The sequence below is a fragment of the Dasypus novemcinctus genome, chromosome 4 (assembly GCF_030445035.2).
Source record: "Dasypus novemcinctus isolate mDasNov1 chromosome 4, mDasNov1.1.hap2, whole genome shotgun sequence".
Classification (NCBI taxonomy): Eukaryota; Metazoa; Chordata; class Mammalia; order Cingulata; family Dasypodidae; genus Dasypus; species Dasypus novemcinctus.
Window position 1 is genome coordinate 48,750,368 of NC_080676.1, and position 15,221 is coordinate 48,765,588.

At 36.1% G+C, this 15,221-nt stretch overlaps 1 protein-coding gene and 1 non-coding gene across 5 annotated transcripts in view; both read left to right on the forward strand.

Moving 5' to 3' along the window:
• Positions 1 to 15,221, forward strand: part of NAALADL2 (N-acetylated alpha-linked acidic dipeptidase like 2) — a 1,069,483-nt gene that overhangs the window by 71,983 nt on the left and 982,279 nt on the right. The window lies entirely within an intron of this gene.
• On the forward strand, positions 10,631 to 10,737 carry LOC111762507 (U6 spliceosomal RNA). The gene has a single exon (XR_002795606.1). It is a non-coding gene; the product is annotated as a U6 spliceosomal RNA (small nuclear RNA).

Below are 15,221 nucleotides of genomic sequence, written 5' to 3' on the forward strand. Positions count from 1 at the left end.
AAAGCTATCTGGATTCCCTGAAATGCCAAAGTGTTAGGGGTTAGAAGTGCCTCCAGCTAATCTAGATGGAAGATTGCTTTTTAAAAGAATAAAACCTCACATCCTAGGTTACTATCACAGGTTTCATTTTCATAACTATACATTTTAATTAATCCAATTTTTCATTTTAGTTTCAATAAACTACAGAGCAAGCTTTAGTGTTATTTGGTTGGAAATATTATTTATTATAGGCTGCAGAGCTTAACTGAAGGTAGGGGGGAATATTTAAGAGAATTTTGAAGCCAGTAACATCTACAGTGGATATCAGCAGAAGAGGCTGTAATTTATATACTTTATGCCAAGAAGAGAAGAAATATGATAGTCTTAAAAATAAATATGCAAATAATGTTTATAAATGATACTTAGGATGACCCTAATAGATGAGGATAAATAAATATCCAGGAAAACTAAGAAAGTTATAATGGAAATTGTTTCCTATTGTAAAAGTGAAAGATCTCTTAGATGGAAATCCAATTTAAATTTTTTTTCTGTATGCAAAAGCATTCATAAAAGGATCTGTGGATTATTTAAAATATTGTTTGAAAAGTTATTTTAAGACAGGAATTCTAAGAGACTGCTGAAGATTATAATTTAAACAATTTGATTAGAAGAGTGGGGTAGGGAAGAAGGCATATTTTTCCTGTTTTAATCATGGAAACATGGGACAGGGGAAGAAAAAGAAAAGGTGGAATCATTGGATACTAAAACTGGAAAGGAACCTGTAGATTTTGTTTAATTCTAGTTCTTTACTTTCCAGATGGAAAGTGAGGTGGCCACTTGAGGGAATGGGAAGGTGTCTGCCAAGTTTTTCAACCATCTTGCAGTTAGAGAATTATATCCTAACTTTACATCTGATTGATTCATCAATTGATGGTGATGATGAGAATGATGAAGTTACTAATATATAAAACTTACATAACATTTACTGTGAGCCAGACACTCTTTTACATATATACATTATTTCATTCTCACAACAAAGCTGGGGTAGCCAGCCTCCAATTTGGCCCCAATGATCTCGCTTCTTGGTATTCATGTCCTTGTATAGTTCCCTCCCCTATCTTGTAGCAGAGTTGTTCTGTGTGATATGTGATGGTATGCTACTTTTGAGATTATTCTATAAAAAACCCTTAATCTCCTTAGTGTCTTAGTTTCCTAGCTGCAATCCCAAATACCACAAAATGGGTTGGCATAAACAATGGGAATTTATTGAGTCATGGTTTTGAGGGTAGGAGAAGTTCAAAATTGAGTTATCAGCAAGTTGATGCTTTCTCCCCAAAGACTGGCATCAGGAGCTGGCTGCCAGCAGCCCTGAGTCACTGGCTTTTCTGTCTCCTGATGATGTCCTCTCTTTTCTCTTCTGGGTTCTGTTGACTTCCAGCTTCTGCTCTTCCACATGGATATTTCTTCATAAAACCTCAAGTAATAGGAGTAAAACTCAACCTCATTTAATTGAGTTACTCTTTAAGTAAAAATAGCATCTATAAAATATCCTATTTACAATGGGCTTAGACCCACAGGAATGGGTTAAGATTAGGAACATGTTTTTCTGGGTTACGTAATCTTAACCTCCCATGATTCAGTTCATTTTTTTCCCCCTTTCTTTTTGTCTCTCTTGGATAATTCACTCTGGGGTAAGCCAGCTGCCATGTCATGAGCAGTACTGTGGAGAGGGCCATATCATGAGGAACTCAGCCTTCTTGCTAACACCTATGTGAGTGAACTTGAAGAAGATCCTAGAGCCCCCATTAAGCCTTCAGATGACTGCAGACCCCACTGGTAACTTGACTGAACGTTCAGGAGATGTCTAAGCCAGGACCACCCAGCTGACCTGCTCAATGATTCCTTCATTGCATGTAGGTCACTCTTCTCAGCTGTTAACACAAAGTTTTTGTTTGTTTGTTTGTTTAATGACATGCACTATTTTTACTTTTTATGACATAGGTTGTTTTAAGGCTACAGTTTAAAATTTGCCTCAACTATGTAGGGAAGTTTTCTATCAGCAATAGTTGCAAATTAGGGCAGGCTCACAAGTAGGCCAGAGATAATATGAGGCAGAAGAGAGTTGTGAGATGAGTCATAAGGGCAGAGAAGTTAGGAAAAGGTGAAGGAGTGGGGCACATTAGCTGAGAAGCAGGATGCTGAGGATGGACTCTTGCCTCAGACAGATAATTGCCTTCTGTCTGTTAAACTAGGACTGAAATCTGTTTCCTTGGTTACAGGAAAAGCTCGATAGTCAAAAGTAGAATGATTTCAAGAGTGTTTATTTCATAGCCGAGTGGGCTGAGAAAAAAATTTCAGCTTTTCTTGGATTAATACATTCTCTTTGTATGACTCTGGTAATGTCAAGCTTAGCATATTATCTGTTTTGAATCACTAATACCCAACAACTGAAGATATTGGGAAACTTGGTTTATTTCATATGACTTAGATATTTAAAAATATTCAGATGGAATGACTTTGAAAAATAATTCATGGAACACATTATAGGATTAAGATAAATTCTTCAGTCACATTATACTTGTGGTGGTTTAGAAAGGTTTTTAGGAATTTGTATCAAAGATATTGGCATGGAAAAATGTGAATTTAAGATCTGGCTGAATGTTTTCTTGAAATAGAAAAAAAATTTAAAATCAGAAAAACAGTGAGAAATTGTGACAGATCAGATGCCTTTTTGATCGTGCTGGTACAGACTTTACAAAAATTACATGCTATGAGATATGCTGCATCTCTGGGAAGTCTTCTAGACTCCCATGACACAGTTAGTTGATCTGTCACCTTTATCCTTCTGTACGTGATCCTTACACTTTCCACATGATGTTGTGATTATTGCTTTCATGTCTGCCTCTGCCATGGTCCCATGAGCTGGCTGGAACTAAGCATTATTTATCTTTACAGCACACTAAGTGTGCAATGCTTGACACGTATTAGGAGGTTATAAAAATGGTAGACAATTGAAAGTTATACAAAGAATCATCTTTAGAAAAGGTAGTTGGTGATATATATTTCTTTTTACTTCAAATATAGATGATTGCTGTTAGAGACTGCAAAGTGTGGTAGAAATGTAAATTGACAAGGAAGTATATGTTTGATTATGTTTTTTCAATTATTTAAGTGAACTTGGAAGGTAATCATTTATTATATTTTCTAATAATATAAACAATTTTAAAGATCAAAATTACCATAAGAAACACAATCATTGATATGACTTCTAAATACATTTATTTATTCATATTTTCCAGGATATTTTAAATGATTTGACCCCTTCTTTCTTTGCATACTGTGACATATTTATAAATTATTGTATTTCTAGTATGCTTTAACTGTAATAGGTACCATTCTAAGCACAGAATTCCAGCACTTCGAGATGCTCTGTGTGAAAACATCCAACATTCATAGAGCTTACTTTCTAATAGTAGAAACATGAAAGAATATACAGAGAATCAAGCGTATTTTTGTGTCCATGCTAAATTTAAGAAGCCTAATAGATATTCACATAGGAATGTTGAGAAAGAAATTGAATATATTTGTCTGGAACCTAGGAGAGAGTCAGAGCTGATGATAAATATTTTGTATATAGAATAATAACAGTATATTTATAAGGCCCTGGAATTAGAAAAAAATCACCTAGGGAGATTGTATAAATAAAAAAAAAAGGGAGAGAGCAGAGGAGAGATTGATACTTAAATATTTAGAGGGATGGCAGAGCAGAGTAATCCATGAAGCACTATGATATACAGAAACCTAAAGTGAAAAAAAAAATGTATTTCATTTGGTTATTAAGTATACTAGGACTGGCCGGCCTTTGTGTGTATTCATTTGAGATTCGTATCTGTGAGTCTGCACATTGGGATTATGACCAAGAGGTCACATCATTAGTACCATGAGCCTGAATTATTGCAGTAGTTACCTAGCTGATCTCCCTTTGCCCAGGTATCTCTGACTACTGCCTCATCAATCTTCTTAAATCATTGTTCTGCATAAATTAAGTTCTTGGTAAAAACACTTTAATTGTTACTTCTTGATCTTGATGCTATGCTTAGGTTTGCTCCCTAGGCCTGCCATAATATGGCCATGGCAAATCATGAAATAATTTCCACTGGGTGGTCACGTCATATCTGTTTTGCATGTTCCAGCTATTCTGGCGTGGAATAGCTATTACCATATTCTGGTGTGTAAACATATTGGTATAGGGCATTACCAGATTCAGGAAGACCAGGAAGGAGGCTTTAGTTAAAATATTAGCGTTGAGAAGAAAGATGAGTTGACAGGGAAAAGAGATATTAAGAAAGTAAAATCTCTTGACTTGAATGTAGGGATGATGTGATAAGGAGGAGACTAAGAAGACAAACAGGTTTTCTATTTAGCTGCTTGTAGAGATGGTGGTAACGTTCATTAAGATAGAAAAAATAAAAGGGGAAAACAGGATGAGGGGAAAGATTAATTCTGTTTAAGATATATTGGATTTGACATGCCTAAGTAACATGCACATGTAGGTGTTTGGAAAGATGCTGAGATATATAAGTTTGATGCATAATAGTGAGTTCTAGACTGGGGAGTGAGATTTAGGAAACAGCATTGAAGACAGGGATTGGAGAGTCAAAACACAAGCAGAATATAGGATTAGGGAAGTGGTGGGCAGTGTTTGGCTCCCTGGGAAAACCTTTGCTTAAGGATGGAGGGAGAGCATCCAGGAATAATAAAAAGTAGCAGCCAGAGAGAAAAGGGCAGTAAATGGAATAAGTGTTCATAAACTGGTCTGTCAGAGGTATCACTTTTAATTAATTAAATTATGATTGGAGCTTTGATTGGACCATGTCAGTAGGGCATTGAGTCCCTCCTTTTGGTGGGCAGGGACTCACAGAGAAAAGACATGGCAAAGGGCAGAGTTGCAGGTTTTAAGCTGGAACCCAGGAAAAGAATACAAAGAAGAATACAGAGGAATCTAGATGGCTCCTTAGATGGCAGAAGCCTGGGGAAGAGAGACAGAGCCATTCATCTGATAGTCTACAGCTGGTCTTGTGGAGCCAGCACAGTAGCTGAGCGAGACAGAAACAGCCCCGGGAAGAGGGGAACCCGGGAAGCCTGAACTCTTGCAGACGTTGTCAGCCATCTTGCCCCTACATGTGGCAATAGATTTTAATGAGGGAAGTACCTTATGCTTTATGGCCTGGTAACTGTAAGCTTCTACTCAAAATAAATGCCCTTTATAAAACCCAACAGATTTCTGGTATTTTGCATCAGTGCCCCTTTAGCTGACTATTACAGAGGCATTTAACTATCATCCTTGAATGTCATTGGCTTGTTGTGCTAAGTGCTCATCTTAAGCCACTGTTCTCAAGGAGTCTAGCCTTGACTACAGGTTTGTTTCCATGGACACCTATCAGTGGCAGATAGAAAATAAACTAGACCAAAATATAAGGCTTTGATATCATATTGTAGTCTTAATAAAGGTTAGCTTAAGGAAAAGTACCTAACTGAAATTAAGTTGAGGATAATAGCTCACCTAGTTTTGATAAAAAAGCTAAGTCAGAGTGCATTACTGACTTTGAATCTTAGCTTTTCCAGCATGGTAACCAGGACCCTATGCCTGTTTCTGTGGTCTTTGTCTCCTAACCTATAGCCACCATGCATGAGTGCATCTCCATCCACATTGGCTAGCCTGGTGTCCAGATTGGCAGAGCCTGCTGGGAGCAGTACAGCCAGGAAAATGGCATCCAGCCTGATGGCCAGATGCCAAGTGACAAGACCACTGGGGGAGAAGATAACTACTTCAGCACCCTCCTCAGTGAGATGGGAAACAGAATCATACTCCCAGGGCAGTGTTTGTAAACCTGGAACCCGCGGTCATTGATGAAGTTTGCACTGGCACCTACAGCCAGCTCTTCCATCATGAGCAGCTTATCCCAGGCAAGGATGCTGCCATTAACTATGCTCATAGGGATTACACCATTGGCAAGGAAATCTTTACCTCATCTTGAACAGAACTGAAAAAGCTGGCCCACCAGTACACAGATCTTCTGGACTTCTTGGTTTTATACAGCTTTGGTGGGAAAACTTGTTCTGCGTTCACCTTCCTGCTGATAGAACATTTTTCTGTTGAGTATGGCAAGAAGTCTAAGCTGGAGTTCTCTCTTTACCCAGGACCCCAGGGTTTCCACAGCTGTAGCTGATCCCTATAACTTCATCCTCACCACCCACACCACACCACCCAGGAGCAACCAGATTATGCCTTCATGGCCAACAATGAAGTCATCTATAACATCTCTTGAAGAAACCTACACTAACATTAACCCCCTTATTAGCTAGATTTTGTCCTCTATCACTGCTTCCCTCAAATTTGGTAGTGTCTTGAATGTTGAACTGACAAAATTTCAGACAAATATGGTGTTGTAATTTCACATCCACTTTCCTCTGGCCGCATATGCCCCCATCATCTCTGCTGAGAAAGACTACCATGGACAGCTCTCCGTAGCAATGATTACCAATGCTTGTTTTGAGCCCACCAGCCAGATGATCAAATGTGATCCAGCCAGATGGTGAAATGTGACCTTTGCTATGATAAATACATGACTCTCTGCCTGTTGTGTTGTGACAACATGATTCCCAAAGATGTCAGTACTGCCATTTCCACCACCAAGACCAAGCACAGCTTTCAGCTGTTGGATTGGTATATCCCTGGCTTTAAGGTTAGCATTAATTACCAACCTCTAACTGTGGTACCTGGTGGAGGCTGGGCTAAGGTAGAGAACTATGTGAACGCTGAGCAACATCACAACATTTGCTGCCATCTGGGCTTGTCTTGATCACAAGTTTGACCTGTGTTTTCCAATCACTGCCATGTGGGAAAGGGGGTGGAGGAAGGAGTGTTTTCTGAGGCCCATTAGGACATGGTTGCCCTTGAAATGGATTATGAGGAGGTTAGTGTGGATTCTGTTGAAGGAAAGGTTGAGGAAAAATGAGAGGAATACTAATTATACATTTCTCTCAGCCCTGCCTATGTCACACTCATGGTACATCAGATTCTACATTAGCTGACAGACACTAGAACTTTCTGGTTAGATTGTTTTCATTCTTAGCTGTGATCATGTCTTATTTTTCCATGCGTACTTGTACATTTTTCCATCATGTCTCAAAGTAAAGGCTTTAAGAAAAAAAAACACATGAAAAACAAAGCTAAGTCAGATATTGAGCTCCTTAAAATAAATTTGAGTTCTTCTATCATTTCTTTTTTATCACCTCAAATTCTCTTGGGAAAGTAACTATATTTAAATAAATAAATAGACCATATTTATGTCTCTTAGTGGCTGATTATGATGACTATGAAGATGAATAAATTCTCTTCTTGGAGGAGATAACTCTCAAACAGATGACTTAGAACCAGGGAAAGAAAAAAAATATGATTGGTTTTATTACTCAATTTCATACTGGAGCGTTAATACTTTATAATACCAATCATAAGACCACATTTTAATGCACTGGGAAATAGTTATTTCAAATAAATACATAAATGTGAAAAATATAATCTATGTAAATCTATGTAAATGGGTGGTTATAGTGAATTAGTATATAACATTCCTGAGTGGATTGCTCAGGGTTTCATTAAATAGAAAAGACTAAAGACCTGGGTTAGCAAGAAAAAGCTCTTTCGCTCTATTTTAGTTGCTTTAGGTTGTTAATCTGGTCTGAGATGATCAACTTCTCATTAATCATAATAATTAGGGGTAGATTTACTGAGCATTAGTGTAATTCTCAATCATGCTAATAGTTGTGCAATCCTCCATTCATTAATATAAATGAAGTAAATTAGAACCATGACATTATAAAGAACAGGCAGAAACTGCAGGAACTTTCGTAGATCCTCCCTAAACCCCATTAATTTAATTGTAATATGTTGTTCCTCAATACTTATTTTCACTCCATTTTCTGTTGCTAATGGGTCTTAAGATTGGTTAATGAGCATACTAACCTCTTAATTTAAGTGACTGCTATGGTGTGGTCTAAATTATACATACTTAATCTTGTCTCTTATTATCTTTAACCCTTTCTCCCATGTTCAATCAACATGGATTTATGAAGTAGTCACTCATGCAATTTGGAATTAGATATATCAGCACAATACAAAAGCAATAAGAAGATTCCCCAGGAGGCCATTATATAGCAGATACTATGGATTGGATTACTATTGCTATTAAAAATATGAAAGCAATTTCAAAGTAAAGCTTTCCCATTTCATGGCTTCCATATGATTTTGAATTATATCCTAAACAGGTCAAAATAAATTCCCTTCATCATCTCTTATTTTTCATTAGATATTGTCAAAGAGGTCTTTCCTGAAAATATTACCTATATTCATTCCCTCTTTGATGGACTTATATCTCAACTTTTATTTAATTTTCATCATTGTACTTATCAAAAATTAGAGTCTATATTTACTTTTGTGAATATTTACTTACTTTTCCCTAGGTTTGTAAGCAAATTGAAGTCAGGAACCATAACGGCATATTCCCAGGGTCTACCACATTGCTGGGTATATTGTGGTGCCCAGTTTATATTTAGGCTTATGCAAAGACTAAATCATGAAGAAACTTGCTTGACCTTAGCATCTGAATCTAACCACATTTTCAACTCTTACCTAATTGGCAAAAAAGTAGACAAAAAACAAACCAAGCCAAAAGAGAATAAAAACAAACAAAAAACCACATCTCTGGACCAGAGGAGTTGTTGACTCTGACTTTACTAGACTTATGGAGTTGCAGTGACTTAACTCTGTATTCATTCACCGAACAAACTTTCACTGCCTTCTTTGTGCCAGACATGAGAATGACTCTAGGATGTTATACACTGCAATGTCCATTTTCATAAAGAACTTAAGCTACCCAAAGAAACAGTAGTAAAAGGTACTCACACAACAACAGGAATTTAGGTTTATTCCAAAGGATCAATTCTGTGCCTTTCCCACTAAAACACACCACCATCACAATGGAATTTGGGATTAATTGAAGCAAAAACAAAACAAAACACACAACATAAATGCTTCACTGGAAGTTTTCTTTGGTAAGGGTGTCATAAAATAAGCATTTTTAAAAAATTGGTAATTATGGCCAAAAAATAGGAGGGGGTAAATTTGGGAGGGAGCAGAGAGAGATACTGAATACCAAGAGTATTAGGAAACCTTTGTTCATGCTGGCAAAGGCAATTAGATGGTGAGAGTGCTAATGAAGGGGAAGGAATGAATCAAGAGATTTTAAAAGAGAGATGCTTAAGAAGACTAAGTAACAGACTAATGTGGGAGTGAGGAGAGATCTGGTGAGGGAAAGTCTGGGATTAAATGAAATCACCTGTTTGGTTCTTGAGCAACAGGGTGGATAATGTTGCCATGCACCAAGGAAAGGAATGCAAAATGAGAAGCAGGCTGAGGAAATGTAATAATTTCAGGTTTCTATTTTTTAAATTAATGATTAATTTTTATTAGAGAGGTTGTAGGGTTAGAAAAACAACAACATGCAGAAAGTACAGTTTCCCTATACCCACTCTCACACATGCAGTTTTCCCTATTAACACTTTGCATTACTGTGGTAGCTTTATTGCAGAATATTATTATAATTATATTACTAACTATACTCCATAGTTTGCATTAGAGTTCATAGTTTGTGTTGTGTAGTCCTGTTTTTTCTTCCCTAGAAATATTTATACAATCTAAAATTAACCTTTTTGCCACATTCAAATATATAATCAGTTAAAATGGTGTTAATTACATTCACAATGTTGTGCTACCATCACCAGCATCCATTACCAAAACTGTAGCATCACTTCAAATAGAAATTATGCACCAATTAAGGGTTAACTCTGCATTCCCTCTGACTACCTCAGCCCCTGGAACACTGTGTTGTGGTTTCTGACTATGAATTTGATTAACATAATTATTTCATATAGTGAGATCAACCAATAGGGGTACGGCTGTGTCTGGCTTATTTTACTCAACATGATGTCTTCAAGGTTCATCCATGTTGTTGTACTCATCAGAATTTACTTCCTTTTTATGGCTGAGTAATATTCCATTATATGTATACTCCATATTTTATTTATCCATTCCACATTGATGCACACTTAGGTTGCTTCTGACGTTTGGCAGTTGTGAATAATGCCACTATGAATATCAGTAGCAAATATTTGTGTCCCTGAAGTCAATTTCCCTGTGTGTATATCTAGAAGGGGGATTACTGGATCATATGATAATTCTATATTTAATGTTCTGAGTAACCACCAAAAAGTTTTCCACAGTAGCTTTGGTATTAGGGTGATGTTGGCCTCTTAGAATGAGTTAGGAAGTGTTTGCTTCTGTTCAATTTTTTGGGTGTGTTTGAGCAGGATTGTTATTAATTCTTCTTGGAATTTATAGTAAAATTCACCAGTGAAGCCATATCTGGTTCTGGGTTTTTCTTTGTTGGGAGGATTTTCCTACTAGTCTGTTGAGATCTTCCATTTCTTTTTGAGTTAATGTAGGTTGTATGTGTGTGTTTCTAGGAATTTACAGATTTCCTACTTTGCTGCTATAAATGGGTTCATAGTATCTTCTTTAATCCTTTATATTGTGCTCTCTTTGGCAGCATGTATACTAAAATTGGAATGATATAGAGAAGATTAGCATGGCCCCTGCACAAGGATGATGTGCAAATTCATGAAGTGTTCCATAATTTTTGCTGGGACATTGGATTTGTCCTGTATGACATTGCAATGATAAATATAGGCCATTGTATATTTTGTCATAAACTATAAAATTGAGCAGGACAGAGTGTAAACTATAATATAAACTGTAGTCCCTGTTTAGTAGTAATGCTGCAATGTGTGCTCATCAACTGTAACAAATGTACCACACGAATAAAGGATGTTGTTATTGTGGGAAAGTGTGGGCGGGAGAAGGAGTTGGGCATATGGGAATCCTTTATATTTTGTATGCAATGTTTATGTAATCTAAAGCTTCTTTAAAAATTAAAAAAACATTAAAAAATTCCTTTATACTTCTGTAAGGTCAGTAGTAAAGCCCCTCCACCCCTTTCATTTTTGGTTTTAGTTATGTACATCCTTTCTTTTTTTCTTCAGCTGTAGTCTTACTAAAGGTTGGTCAATTTTATTGATCTTTTCAGAACAACTTTTGATTTTGTGGATTCTGTCGATCTTTTATATTTCATTTATCTATACTCTAAATATTGTTTCCTTTCTTCTGCTTGTTTTGGGCTTAGTTTGATCTTGTTTTTCTATATGCTTCAGGTGTGAGGTTCAGTTCCAGATTTGATAAAAAGAAGAAATTCTTTTTTAATGTAAGTATTGACAGCTATAAATTTTCCTCTTAGCACTGCTTTTGCTGAAATCCAAAAGTTTTGGTCTGTTGTGTTTTTGTTTTCTGTCACCTGAAGATATTTCCTAATTTCCCTTGTGATTTTTTTTCCTTCGATCTAATGGTTTCTTAATAGCGTGTTGTTTATTTTCCACATAGTTGTGAATTTTCCTTACTCTTTCTATTATTTATTTCTAGTATCAATCTATTTTGACCCAAAAAGATATATTATATGATTTTAATATTTCTAAATTTAATTGAGACTCATTTTGTGACCTGACATATGATCTTTCCTAGAGTATGAAACATACATACTAGAGAAGAAAGAGTATTCTGCTGCTGTTGGGTTAAGTGTTCTATATATGTCTGTTCTGTCTAGATCTTCTTTCCATTATTAGTAGTGGTAATTGAAGTCTACTATTAAAAAGAATAATCTTTTTCTCTCTTCATATTTGAGACTTTGTCACTATATATATGTGTGTGTTTGTGTGTGTATATATATATAATTGTTGTGCATTCTTGTTGAACTGACCCTTTTACCAGTATATAGTGACCTTCTTTTTCCCTTGTAGCAGTTTTTGACTTGAAGTGTATTTTATCTATATTTTTATAGTTAACCCAGCTTTCTTTTGGTCTCTGTGTCCATGATATACTTCTTCTCATCATTTTACTTTCATCCTTGTATCTTTGAATTTAAGGCGCTCTCTTGTTAACCGTATACAGGTTATACTATATGTTTATAGATGTGTCATGCTTTCTTATCCATTCTGAAAATCTCTTCCTTTTGACTAGAGAGTTCAAGCCATTTACAGTTAAAGCAAATACTGATGATGCAGGACTTTCTTCTGCCATTTTGATATTTGGTCTTTGTAAATCTTATACATTTTTTGGTCTCTCAATTCTTCTATTAATGCCTACTTTCTTATTTAATCGACATTTTGAAGTGAACCATTTTGAGGCCTTTCTCATTTTCTTCTGTATGCATATATATATATAAATATATACACACAAGGATTGAACCCAGCACCTTGTACATGGGAAGCAGGCACTTAACCACTGAGCTACATCCACTTCCTAATGAGAATTGGGTTTTTGTTTGTTTGTTTGTTTTTAGGAGTACTGGGAATCGAACCTAGGAATTTGTACAGGGGAAGCAGGCACTCAGTCACTTGACTTACATCTTCTCCCTATATTTTTTTCATGTATTTTCTTTGTGGTTGCCATGAGCTTAAATTTATTCTAAAACAATCACCTTTGTTTTGATACCAACTTAAATGAATAGTGTGAACTTAAATACGGTTCCTGTATCCCTCTGTCCCCCCACCTTTCTGTTGTACTTGCTACAAATTATATTTTTAATGTTCTATGACCAAAATCATAGATTTATCATTACTTTGATATGAGTTTACAATTTTGAATCTGTAGGAAGTAAAAAGTGGTGTTGTTCACCAAAACTTAGAATAGAATAGTACTTGCATTTATAATTTTTCATATAGTTACCTTTAAGGGAAGCCTTTATTTCTTTATGCCACTTCAATCTACTGTCTAGTGTCCTTTCATTTCAATATGAAGACATCCCTTTAGTGTTGCTTGTAGGACAAGTCTAGTGGTGATGAACTCCCTCAGCTTTTTTTTATCTGGGAGAGTCTTAATCACCCCCTCATTTTTGAAAGATGGTTTTACCATTTTTCAAATTGATTACCAATTGATTTCTTTTTATAATTTAAATATGTCTTTCCACTGTCTTTTTGTCTTTATGGTTTCTGATGAGAAATCAATTCTTAATCTCATTGGGGTTCCCTTTACATGCATTTTGCTGCTCTTGTGCAGTTTCAGTACTCTCTCCTTTTCCTTGACATTTGACAATTTGCCTAATATGTGTCTGAGCATGGTTCTCTTCACATTAATTTTATTTTGGATTTGTTGGCCTTCTTGAACGTGTATTCATGTCTTTTGATAAATTTGGTCAGTTTTCTGCCATCATTTTTAAAAATATTTCCTTTGCCCTTTTTTCTCTTCTTCTTTTGGGACACCCATAAATATATGGATACCCTTGGTGGTGTCCCACTGATCTCTTCAGCTCAGTTCACTTTTATTTTCATCTTTTTCCTTTTTGCTTCTCAGCGTGAATCATTTCAATCGTCTTGTCTTTGAGTTTACTGATACTTTATTTTGCCACACTAACTGGTTATTGAAAACCTCTAATGAATTTTTCATTTCAGTTATTCTGGTCTTCAACCCCAGTATTTCAATTTGGTTCCTTATTGCAATTTATAAGGAATTTATATGTCTTTATAAGATCTTCATATTGTTTATGGATTGATTTCATGATATCCTTTAGTTAAATCCCTGTGTTTTCCTTTATCGCCTTGAACATATTGAAGACTTTCTTAAAAGACTTTGTCTGTGTCTCCAAAGTCTAGTGTTGTCTTTGATGGTTTCTGAATTTTTATCTTACTCCTTTGGATGGGCTATCATTTCTTGATGCTATTTATGTATTATAAATTTTTTTGAACATTGTATATTTTAATATTTTAATGTGTTAATTCTGGGATATAGACCTGAACTTTCTGTTCCTTAAGTTTGTATCCAGCTATTGATATGACAGAAATTCCCTTTTGTGCATGAGCTAAACAAACAAACAAACAAAGCAAGAAATACCTCTCCCATCTTCATGAACTGGTTCTGTGTTGACTGATGCTCTCCTTTAGAGTTAAAACTTCCTAAAGAAGAACATCAGCCCAAGGCAAAAGTGAAGTGCAGTGTCTTGTCCATCTGTTTTGAGCATGCATCTTGTCCTGGGTTTGTACTTGCTCATGACTTTAGGAATATCCCCATTTACAGGAGACTGAATTTCCCCCATATTCCCTGTGAAATAGATTTTCACCCTCTACTGGGAACTCTATTGTATGTCTTAAAGCTGATAATCTTTTCTTTACCCCAGGCTGCTGCCACATAATTGTTTCCTGTACTTCTTAGCTGCCTTTAAGCTACTTTTGCCTGCAGGGCAAGGTCTGGGATAATGAGTCAGAGATGAGTTTCCTTGTTCAGTCCTTCAGTATGCCACCTGATAGATTGACACTGACAGATAGGCACCCAAGTATGTACTTAGTGACTCTACTCCCTTCAGAACAGGGCCAGATACTTAAAATAGAACCCAGGCTGGTATTGCAGTTTACTGGGGAGGGGTTGTAAGTGGGATCAGCAAGGGTGTCATGAATTTCTTCTACCATTTTTGGGGGGGATACTGGGAATGGAGAATGAACCCAGGACTTCATATGTGGGAAGTCCATGCTCAACCACTGAGCCATATCATCTCCCCTGAGTTGTTGTTTTTCTCATTAGTTTTGGTTGTTGTTTGTTTTGGTTGTTGTTTAGGAGGCACTGGGGTATGGACCTGCAACCTCCCATGTGGAAAGCAGTTGCTCAACTGCTTGAGCCACATCTGTTTCCCTTCTCCTACCATTTTTTAAACTGTGTTTTCTTGATGTGGCACTTGGTCATTTACTGCAATCCTGTAACTATATTATATAGTTTTGAGGAAAAGGGCTATTCCAGTTTTGGCTAGCTTTTCAAAGATTTTGTAAAGGACTGTCACCTTGAATATTTTATGCTGTCATCTTCATCAACCACAAGTCTGAAAAGAAAAGTTTTAAGAAGTTGATTAATATTTTAGGATGATTAGAAAATTGAAGAAAATACTTATATATTTAAGAGCTAATCTGAAATGAGTTGAAGCAAAAAAAAAACCCTGGTCTCTGAAATAACTATTTTTGTTAATATAAGTGTAAAAATATTTTGAGTTAGTATTAATGCTGATGTAATAGGACATCATATCCGATAAGAG